General features: G+C 45.8%; 2 long non-coding RNA genes across 5 annotated transcripts in view; both read left to right on the top strand.

Annotated features, from left to right (window-relative positions):
• Positions 1-641: 641 nt before the first annotated feature.
• LOC310882250 lies at positions 642-11168 on the top strand. The gene is made up of 3 exons (XR_014572869.1): positions 642-880; positions 1073-1181; positions 6962-11168. It is a non-coding gene; the product is annotated as an uncharacterized lncRNA (long non-coding RNA).
• Positions 11169-12983: 1815 nt separating this feature from the next.
• The window catches only part of LOC310882244, a 38485-nt gene continuing 34964 nt past the window's right edge, over positions 12984-16504 (top strand). For all 4 annotated transcript variants that reach the window (XR_014572860.1, XR_014572861.1, XR_014572862.1 and 1 more), the window contains exon 1: positions 12984-13132. This is a non-coding gene — a long non-coding RNA (uncharacterized lncRNA). The remainder of the gene's footprint in view (positions 13133-16504) is intronic.

Genomic DNA, 16504 nt, shown 5'->3' with positions numbered 1-16504 from the left:
CGATTCCCCTCCCATGGCACAGTGCTGCTTCCTAATGCAAACCTACCTTCGGCTTAGCAGCAGCTCCCGGAAAGCTCTTGTTGCTGTAAAGAGAGCTCACCACAAAGCTGCAACGTTCAAATCCAGCCCCACTCACTTCTGCTTCAATTATTTAGGCCGGTTTTAAGCAAGAGCACCCACTTGCATTTAATATGGTGCTTGGAGTGGTGTCACTGCTGGGTTTAATGCATGCTCCAGCGCTCTGCAGGCTCTCGGTCCTCTCCCCCAGCGGCACAAGCCAGCGAGCGGGGATGTCCCCGGGCTGTCCCCTGCTAGGGCAGCCCTGCCTGCCACCAGCCCTGCCTGCCACCAGCCGCAAGCCACTCGGAGCTTTCCTGACCCTGACCCCAGCTCGCGACGAGGTTGTCTGCATGATTGCTGCTGTTGCGGTACGAGACCTGCAGTTGAAGAGAGGCAGGCCTCCAGACAGCCTCGCTGAACGCTTGATTCGGTTAAAATCGATGGAATAATTAGCCCACAGAGTCTGCCCAAAGGTCAGGAAGCAGTGATTTCTTTTTTTTTCTCGCAGCAGCTTTGGTCCTGAGCGCTTGCTTTAGTGCAAGGATTGCAAGCAAAGGCACTTCACCAGGTAGGTTATAAAAGTGTTATGACTGCTGGTATTAAGCTGACAGGCTAATGTGACAAGTGCTTAACAAGGTCTCCCAAAATAGAGAGGTAAATGCTTTGCAGTGCTGGTTTCTCGGACAACCCCGAAATGAGCTGACGGGCACGGCGCGGGCTGGGCTGGCTGCCTGGGAGGCAGAGTGCAGGAGAGCCTCGGAGAGCGGCGTGGAGGAAGAGGAGGAGGAGAAGGATGCCAGGAGAAAGAGGACGGGACCAGGTAGGGGCACCCTGCTCTCGCACCCCGTTCTATCCCGTGGCCCCAAAGCTCGTTCCCCCCCCCCATCCTCTCCCCCTCTGTCACCCAGCTCTGTGCTGCTCCCCGCGTGCTGGCAGCAGGCGTCTGCGGCGACAAGGGACACGAGGACGGTGCCATACAGGAGAATCCATCTTTCCCCCTCTCATCCCACAGGGGCACGTATGCTACCAGCTGGACACGCTGCATCCCGCGGGCTGTGTTTGCAGAAACGCTCTGATCTCTCATTTTTAAGCCCCACGTTTCAATCCCCCTCGGAGCGAAGGTAAACGGCTGGGATGCTGCTTCGGTGGATTCAAGGTTTCAAGTCAAACAGCAGTCATTTAACCACTCTTTTAAAGTTCATATCATTTGAATGTCATATGTCAAACTAATGCTACTTCCAGTGAAGGCAAATAGATATTTATTCCCCTCTCAGCTGTCCAGCGGTCTGACATTCATTATTGAAACATTGCAGCTGCCAGGGATTGAAATTACCTGTAGGAGTGCATCGAGCAAAGCCTTCCACCTCTTTAAGGGTTATTCCCTGTAATACTTTTTAGTTCAGGCTCATTTTACAGCTGCTCTTGGTCTGCAGTTGCTTTTTCCTATGTCTGAACAAGGTCAGGCATGGGCTTTTTGACCATTTCCTCCAAGACGATGTTGTAACTTCATTTTTCACAGCTTGTCTTTGGCTCGGACTTGCGGTCACTGCGCACCTCGGTGCAGCTCCAGTCCCTGAGGGGCCAGCACTGCAAATTCTCTTCCTGGGGAGTCCCAGGCAGGGATTGTTATTTATTTGTTTATTTATTTCATGTATTATTTTGCATGCAATAGCGAACATTTTGTAGCTCATTGGGCACTAAAATATTCAGTTGGCTGTGTGCGAGTTCAGGGACAGAAGGAAAGACAGTGGAGATGACTAGATTAGTCTGCATTTAGACATTGCCCCGAACTTCACAGAGCAATTTACACCTGTACGAGGGTCCGTGGAGTTATATTGAATCAGACCAGGAGCATTTTACAGCCACTTTGCATGAGCATAAATGATAGCATAAGGTGCAAAGGAAACAGCCAGCCGGACAATTACATAGCATCTTCACACGCCTTATTAATTCTCATTACATTACCCTCTGTGCTGAGACTCAGCATCTTCCCTTCCCCACGAAGGGAAGGACGGGTGAGGCTGCAGAGCCAATTTAGCCACCTGCCAAATGTACAGCCTCTGGCTGCTGGTAGCTTCACTCCTTGGGTCTGGAGAGCAGGCTGCCCCCTGCCAGTGTCTGAGAAGCATCTTGCTAAATCAGTGATGGAAATCACAGCTGTCTCCTGCCCTACTGGGCTTCTGAGCAACCTGTGATGTTACAATCAACCACGCCTATGTCTTTTTATTTTATTTTATTTTATTTTATTTTATTTTATTTTATTTTATTTTTTATTTTATTTTATATTTTATTTTGTTTTATTTTATATTTTATTTTGTTTTATTTTATTTTATATTTTATTTTATTTTTATTAATTTTTTTTCTGAGCTTACCTCCATAGGTATCTCAGGAAGGGGGGGGGTGCCGATATTCACCTGAAGACCATGCACCCAGTTCCTGCCTGATACTGAAATTCCTTAAAAGAGAGCAGCTCCTTAGCACTCCCAGAGCTCTTGCCCCATTTCCCACTCGGAGCCACTTGCTTAAAAGCTGGCAGACCTGAACCTTTCTAGCCAAAGATGACCAGAAGCACCCGGTGAGTGCTGGGCTCCTCAGGCAGCAGACAGCTTGAATAGTCAGACCAGCTTTATGCAGCTGGGAGAATGGCTATCTGATGTTCTTTCTGGGAATCTTATTAATGTTATCTTATTATTTCATAATAGATGTAACCCATGTGCTAGGGCTGGCAGGCTGTAATTGGGCCTTGCCAGGGAATTACTCATATTTTTCATTCTTGAAGGAATGAACAGCGTATTCGGTTACGCTAACTACCTCATTTGTGTGGATTCCATTCACTTTATGTGTCTCGCTCCTGAAGTATTACGGCTAGGGCAGCGATTTCTCACCCAAAGTAAATGTCGGAGAGTCTCGAAGCAGATGCTCTCTTCTCCCGGCGCTGAACAGACGCTGGCACTGTGTTCTCCTCTCCTTTGGATGCTGCAGAGTTGCCCAAAGGTGTTTTTGGTTTTTTTTCCACAGAACATGCTTTGTTGATGGAGATCCACAGCTCTTCTTCCAGCTCAGTGTCTCAGGGTGCTGCAGCAAAATGTGGAGCTCTCTGAAACAGGGGGGACAATATTATTTATTTATTGTTGCTTTCTAAGTCCTCTCTGCCTATTCAGTAACCTTTATCTGGGCCTCAGGCCTTTTGGGCTGACTTGTAAAGCGCCAGAAAAGGTAGAGCATCTACCCAAGGTCTCAGCCAAAGAGTTTTTTTTACTCTCCACGGGGTGTAAATGATAGTTTCAGCCATAACGAACCCTCCTCCCAATACTTACAATTACGCTCTTTTGTGTGCGTATCAAAGCACAAGCAACATATCCTCGTCAATAAAAGTCCTTCCTAATTCCTTTTTATCCTCCCCGGGGGAGTCCTTAGAGCCCCGTGGATCCTTGAGCAACCCTTTAATTCCTCCCGCCTCGGCCCTCGCTGCAGCCAGCAGTGAAAATGCTGCTCCCGAACCAGGCTGCGGTGGCTGCTGGACGCCACGGAGCATCACCTGCCCACAGGGACGCAGCTTTCTGCAGTGTTATCAGAAATGTTTCCACGCGTTTGTTTGCAGAATGTCTTTATCCAGCCAGGAGAAATGTCCCTTGAAGTCAGCTAACCAAATAAATAAATAACAGTCAGAGACAATAGAGTGGAAAAGTTTCTAGAGGGAAATAAGTGATGGATTGGAAGAGATTTGAGGCTGTTATGGTGTACAACTCCGTGCGTGATGTGACAAGAGAGAATCCTCATTGTGCCCCTTCCTGGTCTTCCATTTTAAATGACGTCCTAAAAATGCTGATTTAAAAGGGTTGGAGAAGCAAAACAAAATAGGCAGATGTACGGGGTGACATTTTTTTTTGTAGACTTGGAATTTTTTTCATAATACAGCTGCTGGTAGCTGTGTCAGAATAGAGCTCTTTGACCAGGGTGCAGAAGGGATGCTGGAGCTGCTGGCAGCTTTTTAGTGTGCTCATGCACAAGTCTGAACAAAGAGAGCAGTGATTTCACTTTTCAACCATAGTAATAGCAAGCAACAGGAATTCTGACCTGGAATTTGTCTTTGCATTCCAAGACCATCCTTGAGCAGTCTGTGGAGACCCAGGGAAAACAGCTGATTAATGCCACCATTAATGAAAATAAACGCAGCACAAAATTCCAAGTACCAGGACTGCTTCCCAAAGCATCCAGGGGTGAGGGATAACAGCAAATGCAATAAAGCAGAAATCTACTTTGACTGTCAAGGGATAATGTTTCTTAGCTCAGACCCAGGCCTGTGAGGGGGAACATACCGTCCGTAGCAAAGCAGTCTGCGACCTTGAAGAGCTCATATGCTTGAAAAGCGATCTCAGAAATGCAGACGTGAATGTTATTGGTGGCTGTTTCCCCCCTCCCAGCCCCTGCAAAGGGTCCCGTGTTATCTCCTGCACTGCACAGGACCTGGCTGCTGTTGATGCCCAGGGTGCTATTGCCCGAAATGCAAATCAGAAGTTTTTGGGTAGGTTTTGTGGCAAAATAGCAGTAAATGTTCTGCCCACCATCAACAGGCAGATTTGTCAAGGAGGTGCCTGTAGTGTGAGGGGTAGGGTGTGCAGGTATTTGTGTGCATGAGCCCACGTCTGGGAGAAGTCTCTGCCTCTTTCTCATGTGTGTATTTATCTCGCCAATTTGACCAAAGGAATTACAGGATTGAAAGGAAATTAATAGCTTAGCACCCAGTCAGCTTCTTGTTTTGAATCAATCCATTCTTGTCACTTGGACTGAACTAAATAATTAACCGTGCTACCTAAAAATAATTACGGCTAATATCACAGAGATTACACTAGCCAGTTCGAACAATAATGTTGTTAAGAACATCTAAATAACCCTATATTTAATTACAGTCTGGCTTGTTTAGTGATGTACAGGTTTGGGGCTTGCTCTCACTGCAAATTTGGGCCAGTTACATTTATTAAATGAGAACTTTTTATAGCTAGTGTTCAAATTATCAAATACTTGCCTAAAGCAATCCCATTGATCAAGTGTATCATTTGTAGTACAAATGTTTTTATTAGGAGGCTTTGTTCAAGATAAATGAAGGATCAAATTAACTGGAGATTGGTTTGAGTAGAAAATGCTGCAGCTGGATAATTTCAAGCACTGAGGCTGAACATTTCTTTCAAATGATGAGAAGTCATCAACTAAGTCTTAATATAAAACATGCACGCACACAGGCATCTTTGTATTGATTCCTCTCATTTCTATGGCACTCTTTATACAAAGCACATCAGGTTTTGTAGGAAAGGTTGCAAACCCATCACATCACTGCAACTAAACCGGTCTGAGATTATTTTTTTTTTTTTCTGGCCAAAATTGCGTATGCTGTCAATATACCAACATGCCCCAGAACCCTCTTCCCACTCCCTCATTTTTCATCCCCGTTCTGCTACCTCTGTTCCCACCCAGGACGATTCCTTGTGCAGCTCTGCTCTTAATTCAAACATCTCCCTTGCATCTGGGCTGGGGCGGTAGCGTGCCTCCTTTTCGGAAGGGAAACCACGAGAAGGGAGCCTGGACACGTGAATATTTACCTCTTTCCAGCATTTGTGGTAGCACAGCAGGGTCTGGATGTGATTGAGGGTTTGCCCATGATCAGCCAGTGGAAAATGAGCATGTGAGTGCAATGCTGTTACATTATATATATACACACATTAATACAGTCTGCGTTAGGAAAGCTATTTGTCTGGGGTTACATTTTTGGCTGTCATGTAGAACTGTAGGTATTAAATAGTTGCTTTCTAAATTAAGCTCTCCCCTCACCACATCCCACTCCCATAGCGATGCGTGGAGCGTTTGCTGATACAGGCGGTACAGATGTCTGGGGAGCTGCTGTAAAACCTCCCAAGATTTACAGCTCCTCCGCCAGGTTTCTCCATGGGTTGGCTTCGGAGGGAGAGGTCTCACAGGCATTCAGGATCCTTCCAAATCTATCTCCAGAGGCACCCGCAATAATCAGAGGAAATCCCTTGAAGCCCATCAGATAAAATTTACAGACCTGGAAAGGCAGCAAGGAGGTCAGTTAATCCCTGGGGACAGGCTATTTCTGGCCTGTTCAGGGACACGAGGCCAAGTTTCCAGCACGTGCTGAGCACGGAGAGACGCTTTGTGAAGAACTCCAGGTGCTCCAGCTTGGTTTGGCTTACAGCAGGAAAATCGATGTAAATCGCCTCAAAATGCCGGGTTTCTTCTTAATCTGAAGTGGGGAGGAATACTCAGCTCATATACTTGGATCTAAACATCCATAATGCCTGTCCCAGCACCCTGTTAATGTACCAGGAGGGTGCTCAAGCAGCGCGATATGCAGCACAGCTTTTAGGGAGAATTATTCCTTTATTTATCACTTTAGCAGAGGAAGTAATGACCCCAGGTGGAATTACAGGTGGTAATGAAAAACAGAGACTTGTTTTTCTCAGCTAGCATTTGTGGCTACTCCAAGTACAGGGATATCTATGCAAGAACCAAAAGTGTGTACCATATATACATACGACAGATATTCACAGGATTACATATGTGTATATGATGTGCTCGTCATGTTATATCTGGTTTTGGAGCTGCAGAAACTGGACTGGGAGAGCTTGTATTTTGCTTTTATGCTGTGGCCAATAATAGCTTGTTACCCTCATTGAAAGGTTTAAAAGCTGTGACCATTATGGTTGATGAAGGTGGTTCAAACTTTGCTTTGGAAAACTGCAGCGTATTGGTTGGAGATGTATTTCCTCCAGAAAAGCTACAGCTATTGTAGTAATAATTAAAAAAAAAAAGGCAAACCATCAAATTTAGGAGTTATATTTAAAGAGACAGAGAGGGAGATCAAATTAACCCCTTTACTCTGCAGACAAGGCTGAAGCACAAGGACATCACTGCAGTCTGCCCAGCAAAGTGAGGAACGAAAGCAACGGCGTGTATTGGTAATGGGTAACTTGATATGAGCCGAGCAATTTAATTTCTATAGGGAACACAGTGATTGAAAGCAGCACTAATGCTGATTAATCCCCCTCCCTCTTTTCTGTCTTCTAATTTCTCGCTCCTTGGTGCTCTTCATTCCTTTCAGACGAGTCCCATTGTACATGTACACCAGGACACCTCGTGCTACACGCGCTGAATACATCAAAATCTTGGGGGTCACACTGCTGCTTTTCTTAACCTGTATTACACTTTATAAAGCCGTGTTTTTCTCTACTCATTCCAAAACATTTTATATAGTTCATTTAATTACTGTTTTAGTCATTGACCATATGAAAGTCATTTTCTCATCAGATTTTTTTTTCAGCATCCAAAGATGGGACTGCAGCATCGCATCCCTGTTCAGCTCACAGGGCTGCTTTCAGAGGACAGCTACTGGTGGGACATACGGCCTCTCCAGCCTCTTTCCTTAATCTGGTCCCAAGCACAAGGACAGATAATTTAGAGGAGAGAAATTCATGCTCATTATACATGTGCTGATTTCAGGAAAGCAGACTCAGATTGATTTCACCAGGAATATTTGTTGTGTTTTGTTTTAGTGTAGTAGATAGTCTGTTTTCAGGGAAAACAAAACAAAACAAACAAAGAAAAAAAAAACACAACAACAACAACAAAACAACAACAACAAAACCAGTGTGATCTAGGTTTAGAAATGACTCAAGTTTGGCCACCCAAATAACATGACAGTTGGGAAATCTCAGCTAAGTTCAATGTCCTGCCTCTGTCTGCAACATCTCCTGGAAAAGCCACGGAAGTGACTCACAGGTTGCTTCATCTGCCAAGAGCTTCCCTGTCTGCTGTCCTTGCAAAAAGAGATTTCCTCATCTCAGGCAGCAGCTGGGTTGTTGTGTGCAGTCAAAACTGCCTCTGAAAGCAGAGGATGTCTGGGAGAAGGGCTGACACAACACAATTTTAGGCAGGAATACATCTGAAAATAAAGTTTGGCAAAGAAAGCTTAAAAGGGAGAAATGTGCAGAAGTTACAGGAGCAAAATCCTGATTTCTCCAGCATTGTTTTCAGAAGGGGAGTGACAACTTTTGGGAAAATGCCAGGATTTTAAATATGCATTTTCTTTTTCTGAATATTGGACATGCCAGCCCAATGGGAACAGTGGATAAGTTTAATTGAGTGGTTAGATTTAATTGATTGGTTTAATTGATTGTTTAGGTTTAATTGATTGGCTTTGATAAAGTGTTCCTAGTCACCAGAGACACCAGGCTGTACAGACAAGTGAAGAGTAGGCACTACTTGTCTGAGCATCTTTGTCACACGTGTAGATAAATAATAATAATAGGAGAACAAACAGAAATTCTTCTCAGGGTGAAACAAAAAATATATGGTTTGGGGCAAAATAGTTCTGATGTCTGCCTGAAGTTATGGACATGAGGTCTATGTTGTCAAAGAAACCCAGTAAAACCACAGCCAGCTGGTGTCAAGATAATGGCTGGGAAAGGCAGGAGCCAACGCAATGGTCAGCAGACAGCTCCCAGAGCAGAGGGTGCAGAAAGTTTCCCTATGGGCACAGCAAGGTCTTGCTGAAAATCAGCAGGAATTCTTCGGGAAAAAAACTTCAAAGTAAGTGTTGTCTATGTTAGCTCAGCTATTGCCAGGACTCCAGCAGTCGGTTAACAGTGTCACCATCTCCTGCTGCCTGATGTCGCTTGTGAGTGGCACGGAGAGGGCAAAGAGGGAATGACTTGTACCGTCCCTCCCAGCAGAACTAAAGACATCAGTTGAAACTGGAAGGTTTTCAGTGCAAGCACAGAGAGGTATTTCCCTTCCTGTGCATATCTATGGACTCCTTGAACCACAAAGCCCAGGAAGCTGAGAGAGCGTTTCTGACAAGTACCTCTAACTCTCACCCTGCTCCCAGGCTTCTCCATGAGCATCTGCTGTCGGCACTGTTGGGAACAGGCTGAGCTGCTCACACTGATGTTTTTATGCTCCTCGGTTACTTTATTGTCTTTATTTGACCAAGAAATCGCAAGCAGAAGAGCAGTGTCTTGGAGGACTGAGGATCCGCCGGGCTGCACTGAAGACCAACAGACCTCAGACTTGGTTCCTGCTGTCACGAGGAGCACAATCTCCGTGCTGCTGACGTTGATTTTACATCTGACTTCAGCCGCAACAGGCTCAAGGATTTCATTATTCAGCAGCCTCTCCATCTGCTTTATTGAAAATGTGTGCAAAGATTAAACATGACAAGGAATTTGTTTCCAAGATACTGATATTTTGGGATGGATTAAGAAGTGTAAGTACACCCTTCTTTCCCTGGAGAGCAAGGCAGGCTGTGCCTCTCCGCTCTGGTCCCCTCCAGGCTGCCCAGTGTCGTGGGGCTGCACAGAAAATGGTGTCACAGCTGTGTGCCTTTGCAAGTTATTTCTCTTCTTTTCCTACAGAGCCTTTTAATTCGAACTCCAAAAGAAAACAGGTTCATCAAATGTCATCTTGAGAATATCCCCCTGCATCCAGGCACCGTGAGTGAGAAATGATTTGTCGGGCACCACTACAGCTAGTTTTCGCCTGTTCCTATCCATCTCCTGTCAGCACTCACACCCCTGTTGACAAAACGAATTTCGCTTTGATTTCATCTTTCCAGATAACACAGATTAACTGGAAGCTGTCTCTTTTCTGTTGTTGTGAAAGCGTACAGAAGGAGCAATCCTACAGAAGAGATGCAGACGTCTGAGCAAAGCTTGCAGTCGTGGTAAGCAGTTCAGACCAACATATTGCTGGAAACAGAGATACCAGAGGTACCAGCCACTTCTGTAAGACTTTGAGCACAATAAATGCAAATGCCCATGTTACTATGCCGTTTTAATACTGTTTTCATGTCTCCCAACCAGCATCTCCTGCAGGGTTACGGTCCCCATCTTCTTGCATTCAGCCTTCCTCCTCCTCTGCTGCAGCTGTCATCCCGTATGCCGCGCGGGAGGAAGAGCAGGGTCAGACAGCCGCCGCCGAGCTGCCTCGTGTCGTCTGCCTTGCCTTCCCCCTGCAATTGTGGTGTGACAGATGCAGGAGAGAAGAAGAACTCCTGGAGGAGCACACAGGTTTATGTATTAGTGAAGATTTCCTCTGTTGTTTCAAGGGCGTAATACAAGGAAAAGGGAAAGAGAGAATTAGATGAGCCATGGCAATCCTTCCCGCTGGGAGACAGCAGCTCCACACTTACCGTTATTGCCACGAGGAGACAGTGATAGTGCAGTCAGGGACTTGTGTGACAGTTGTAGCGAGAAGACCCAGGGAAATTAAGATGGATCCTGCAGATAAGCAGCATTTAATAAAACTAAAGTGGATGCTTTTGGAGGCAAGCGATTTGCTCACCTCTGGAGAGCCTGGACAGAGCTGGAGTTTCTTGGAGTGACCTCATGAGCAGAAGAGGAGCCGTGAGTCACCTTCATCATCATAACGCTTCACAGGGCCAACAATTTAAAATGTCAAGAAGCTTTTTCTGGAATAGTTGAATAAGTTATTACCTAAAGCATCTCCAGGCAGCCCCAGAGCATCTAATGTGGCCTCATGTGGTAGGGAAGGGCAGTCAGCCCACGGCCCAGGCAGGCAAGGATGGAACTGGGGGCTTCATACCCTGGAAAAAAACCATGTGTACTGCAGCATATTCAGTGTGTTTTACAGTGTGCACATACACCAGTGAGAAGAGATCATTTGCTCTCACTCCGTCCACAGAAAGAAAGTCAGGGAATGGAGGCTGTGATGAGATAAATGGTTATTATGAGATATAGACATTTTTAATTAGCTCCTGCAGACTGCACCACACTCCTAATGAGCTCTTGCCAAGTTTGCTGTGATTCCTCTTTACGTTTTGTAACTCCGTAATAGTAACAATATAATCATTTTCTATAATAACCATGATAAAACCCAGATAATCCTTCTGTAACTCCTGCATAAGCTTCATGTAATTAAATCAGTTGGTGAAACATTCTTGGTCTAAGGGACAGATGAATGCAGCACAGCTCTGTCACCCAACAAAAGGGGCTGATGCAGAGAACACATTTCCCATATCTTCCTACACCCAAAGCATTATAAATCCAGTTAATGGGGTTAAAATGGTGAACAGGTGTGTTTGGATCTCAGGTTTGGCCATCACTGCCAAAGCAGCAGCCAGAATATTGCCAAACCAGTAAATCTAGTCTAGTCTGATTTGTGTTACAGGGGTTAGTGATCAGGCAGCTGCTGGAGCACAAAGCAGTTCCCATGTGGGTGGGAGGTGTGAGAAGGGATGAGGGGCAGAGACATCGCAGCACTCCTGCTTTCATCCCTCCTTTATAAGAAGGAGGAGTGCTTCTCAACAGTGCTGAGAAATGCAATTTAGATAAATAGTAGGTGGCTCCTAAGAAGAGTTTATGCAGCCTGTTATCTTTTGCTGCTCTGCTCTGATTGATGTATCCCAGAAGGTGTCATATGTGCCCTTTCCTTTCCTTTCCTTTCCTTTCCTTTCCTTTCCTTTCCTTTCCTTTCCTTTCCTTTCCTTTCCTTTCCTTTCCTTTCCTTTCCTTTCCTTTCCTTTCCTTTCCTTTCCTTTCCTTTCCTTTCCTTTCCTTTCCTTTCCTTTCCTTTCCTTTCCTTTCCTTTCCTTTCCTTTCCTTTCCTTTCCTTTCCTTTCCTTTCCTTTCCTTTCTTCATTCAACCTTCCAAAGGAAGGATCAAGGAGGGGACGTACATCTTGAAGACAACAAAATGCATTGTGAAATGGACACAATGCCCCCAGAACAGAAGTCTGTTTCATTAAGAGATGGGAAAATCAAACTTCAACAGTAAACTCTGAGAGCTTTAGGACTCGTTCTGGTTGGTAGAGCATCCAGACTTTACTGTTTGCAGATTGGGCTCTTAACTGAACCAGGTGCTGAACAAGTGTTTTCCACAGGTCACTGATTTCCAACTTTATTCAGAATAGCACCGGCCCCAGGCCAAATTCAGTCCTGAAATAAATGGACTCTTCTCTCAGGCCGGATACCCTGGCACGGTGCATCTTCTGTAGCAGCCTATGGCATCGGGAAACGCGTGGCAGGCTGATTTCTTCGACTCCACTGCAGGCAATGGAGCTCCACACTGGCCCTTGTGTGGGTTACTGCCTTTCTGCTCCACTTATTGCTGCAGTTTATGAAAGCCTGCAGTGAAAATGTCACATTCATGTTGAGGGGAGGTGAAAAGACAAAGTGTTGTTTGACCATCTTGAATTTTCCTCAGTCTCTCGTGTCCCACACTGCTGGAGCAGCTGCCAAAATGCTGCTCTGTTCCAGCCTTTCCTGCCTGCCACCTATTACAGACCCGATCTGATCTTGTACTGATTCCTCTCTGCTAACTGCTGAAGCTGCTCTCTTCTGAAGCTAGATGCAAGCAGCAAGAGGGGATGGATGATCACAGAACTTGAGCATCAAAAGTCCATCCCAGTCACCTGAAAGCAGAAGTGTTACTTTAAAAAATATTTTTTCCTCTTGCGGCTAAGGGGAAAAAGGACAAAATAATTTCCAAATTAACTAGTTGCTTCCTACTCTGACAGCTGGGTTTCTGGGGCTGCTTACAGTCTCAGGGCTCATTCTGAATTACTAGTGCCGTACCCAGGCTGTCAGATCCAAACACCTGGTGACTAAAGGTAGAACAGATCACACAGATTCAGTATTTATGCCCTGCAATGGGCCTTTATAAACTTCAGCTTTAAAACCCAGGCACCAAACTTATTGACACTCGAACCCATCTAGACAGGCCCTAAACTGTCAAGGCTTAACAAAGATTTTCTCCAGCTGAGGCTGGAAGAGGGAAATTTTCAGAGCCTGGTGCAAAGCGTGAGCCTGAGCAGGCCTCAAGGCACTGACTGGTGTTAACAGCCCTGACCAGCCTCACCTGGGTCTTGCACCCACACCCAGGGCCCTGGGGCCCATTTAAGCTCAGCTTGGTGCCCTTGTTCCTCTTTGAGTTGTGCTGGAGGAGTGCAGGTCTCTAGCTCAGGCATAGCTATACTGCTTGGCCTTGGACCCTGAAGATCCATCTGAAGAAGGGGGGCTTTCTACCTGCTGCTACCACAGTAAGGCTCTCGTTTCAGATTTAAATTGGGGGTTTGGTGACTCATGTTCTCCTCTTTGCACTGCAAAAGAGTGAGTTTGCTGCAGGGGCTGCAGAGGTTGAACAAGATCTGTGCTCAAGGTGGTGCAAACTAAATGGGGATGGCCCTGCCCCTGCTGCCCAACAGGCCCCCCTGGCCCTGCAGCTGCCAGCCTGCAGTTTATATGGTGTTTCCTCAGCCTGCTGCATTGCATGAATTCAACCCAGGATTTGCATAGAGCTGTGACTGTGTCAGAAACCCAATTCCTGTAGGATCTGATGTTTTTGGCCATGAACAAGTGCAGGGCCCCAGTGCCTGTAGGCAGGGGCACAGCAAGCAGCGTAATTCCCTGCTTGTACAAGCAGGTTCATCCTTTCCTATTTACTTCTGAACGTTTTTCATTACAATGTTCTTGTGACGCTCTAGGGCTGGAAACACCAGGAATATAAATCAGAGTTTGTCATTGGCAGACATCATATTTATTATACATGCATACACTTTTATTGTTCAGATAACACACATTTACTTCTGAATCTTGCCTATTATCAGATGTTTGCTATTCTAACACTTTTCTTTTTCACACACGTGAAATAGTATGCTTAATGATTGGTTTCTGACTGGAGAAATCAGTCTGTTAGAAAAGTCTCAGCCTGCATGCCCTCTGTGCTCTGACTTGGCAATTTAGTTGCATCTGGTCCCCTGGGTTTTGCCTTTTTTCCCCACTGGGGAAGGTGGTGAGGGAGCCCAGAAAGCCCCTTCTGTGCCTCTTTTTCACTGCTAATGTGAGAACAGAGTCCAGTATCCCCCTTAGACTAAAAGTCTGGGGATGAAAGACAAAAAGAAGGCATCTATAATTCTGGAGGGATTTGAGGATTTCCCTGGAGAGGCAAGAGCAGCGAGCCCTGCTCTCTTCACCTGCCACCACGAATGCTGCTCAGCTGCTCGAGGAGTGAAGGCATGGAGAGGGGTGGCTCTGGGTACTGCAGGCTGCTGCTAGCAATTGGAAGGGAGGCACATAGCCAAATGCTGTTTTTTGGATGCCAGCCCCCAGCTGTACACTTCCAATTATCCAAGCACATCCATATGCATGTGCAGACCCCTGCCTCGCTGGTGTGTGGGCAGAGGACCCAGCCCCGCTCCCGCAGATGGGCGCAGGCAGCTCGCACAGCCTGGCTTAATGGGAGCAGAACTTTGTCCTTGAGATCCCCACACGTGTGGCGTTCAGCAGCCTTTTGAAGTGCAGTCAAAAGCCTCATCTGAGAGCAAAGATGCTTGTTTCCCATGGAGCTGTTCCTCTGCCTGATGCTTTATTTCAGGACCATGGGCAATTAGTGGAGTCCCAGGCAGAGGAGTTTGGGCATCCTGCAGGACCACATGCGGGTTTCCTGGGGGGTGTGAACAAGGATGCTATTGCTTCTCCAGATGGGTTATTAGTGATGGCAAACTTGCCCCTCTGCTGGGGTAAAAGCTCTTACACCCACACAGTGTCAGTGAGTCATGTCCCAGATAACCGAAGCGGGCTGCCTGCAGTCAGAAAGCACAGGGTGGGGGGGGGAACAGCCCATTATTCTGATCAACAACCACCGCTGGCAGGAGAAGTGGGGGGAATTTAAAGGAAGCTTTTCTCCCAAGTTCTCAGGAATAGCTCCAGGGCCTGGGCTTTATAAACTTTCCAGGAAGGTTTGTTTGATCAGATAGGAAAAAATATCTAAACTATTTTTCATATACGCTTCATTTTTACTCATCAGAGTGCTACAAGTAGTAATATCAGGAAATAGATTCACAGGCAGAAGTATGATTTTTAAGTTAACGATGTTCATTTAATTTCAACTCTTGTCTCCTCGATGTGCCTCCTCCTAATGCTCTAAATAGCTCTTCTGCCTCTTTGATGTTTACACCCTTCAAATGCATAAAGACAGTTCTCTACAATTCCTCATTTTGCCAAGCAATACATACTTAGTGCTTTTCATCTCTCTCCATAAATCAATCCCTTTCCTCCAACAGGAGTTAGAATAGGATTTTTTTTTCCTTATTAGATTTGTACTGAGAATTTCTTTTCAGAAACAGATAAATGATACAAGGCTTTTTCATGACAAAGCATCCTATCATACATTATTAGCAAACACTTCCACAGTGTAACAGGAATAAAAATAGAAGTGGGCTATAAAAAAGAATGTATAGCGGGATGGCATCTAATCTCACAGCATGGCACTAAAAGTGGAGCAGTTCCTTCACATTTCTTTGCAGATCTTCAAGGAAAGATCCAGGAGTCCTAAGAAATGCTTTGCATCTTTTACTTAAGGATTTAGTTAAATTCTATGCAATCTTTGACATCAAGTTAATGAATTTTCTCTTCATTCAAAAAGCCCACCTATTGCTTGCAGCGGAATTGAAGTTGCAGATCCTTCCCAGCCAGCTCTGCTGCTGCTCCCTGCCTTGCTGTCCTCCCCTGTGTTTTGGCTCAGAGATGCCTGTGCACGTCCTCTTCCACAAAACTTTAACTGAGAAACTGCCTGGGTTAAAAACTCTTTCAGTTCCCACTTATCTCAAAAACAAGCATTTTTTTATTACCAATTTCCAGCAGAAGCAGTCAGATACAAACTAGCCAGTGCTCTCACCTGGCAGGACAGGTTAACAAGTATGTGATATGCTTTTAGGATTGCTGCTTCTGATGGATCCTTCCTGCACCCTCCGATCGAGGTGGCTGTGCTTTAGAGGCTGCACTGATAAAGAGTTCCTGGGAAAAAGTCGCCCTCAGATTTCCCATATTTCTGAAAGCAATTTTGGTTGAAGTCCAGCAAACCCTGCAAAAATGATTTTCAAATGAAATTACGAATGGAAGACAAATACTCAAATAGACAACAATTTCAGCAGCTATTTGTCAGAAGCAGCCCAGGACCTGGGAGCTTTCCCTGCCTGGAGATTGCTGCCCTGGGACGTAGGCACGTGCAGCTGTGCACGGGTGGCATGATCTTTCCTGCATTGCTCTTCCAGCTATGAATGTGAGGAAAGGTGAGGCTGATTGATGGGTTTATTTCCCCTGCTTGTGGCTTCAAGGGTGGATTTGAGAAGGGGATTGTACCCTGGGGGCCTGAACACCCCAGCAGGGCTGGCTGCTGGGTCTCCAAGTCTACCTGGGAGCAAATACAGGGACAAGCAGGGGCAAGAAAGGTTAAAATCCAAGCATTTGGGGGGAATTTAAGTAAATGTAGCAAATAATAAGCTGTGCTGCTGCAGCATACATCCAGGGAGGGAGCCTGGAGGTAGCTTCTATCATCTCACAAAGGAGCAGGTGCTCCAAAGGAAACCAATATCTGAAACTTTCAGCGAAGTGCCAAAATCTTCTCTGGAGCT

This window comes from Anser anser (assembly GCF_964211835.1).
Source record: "Anser anser genome assembly, chromosome: 15".
Taxonomy (NCBI): Eukaryota; Metazoa; Chordata; class Aves; order Anseriformes; family Anatidae; genus Anser; species Anser anser.
This window is presented reverse-complemented; position numbering and strand designations above follow the sequence as displayed.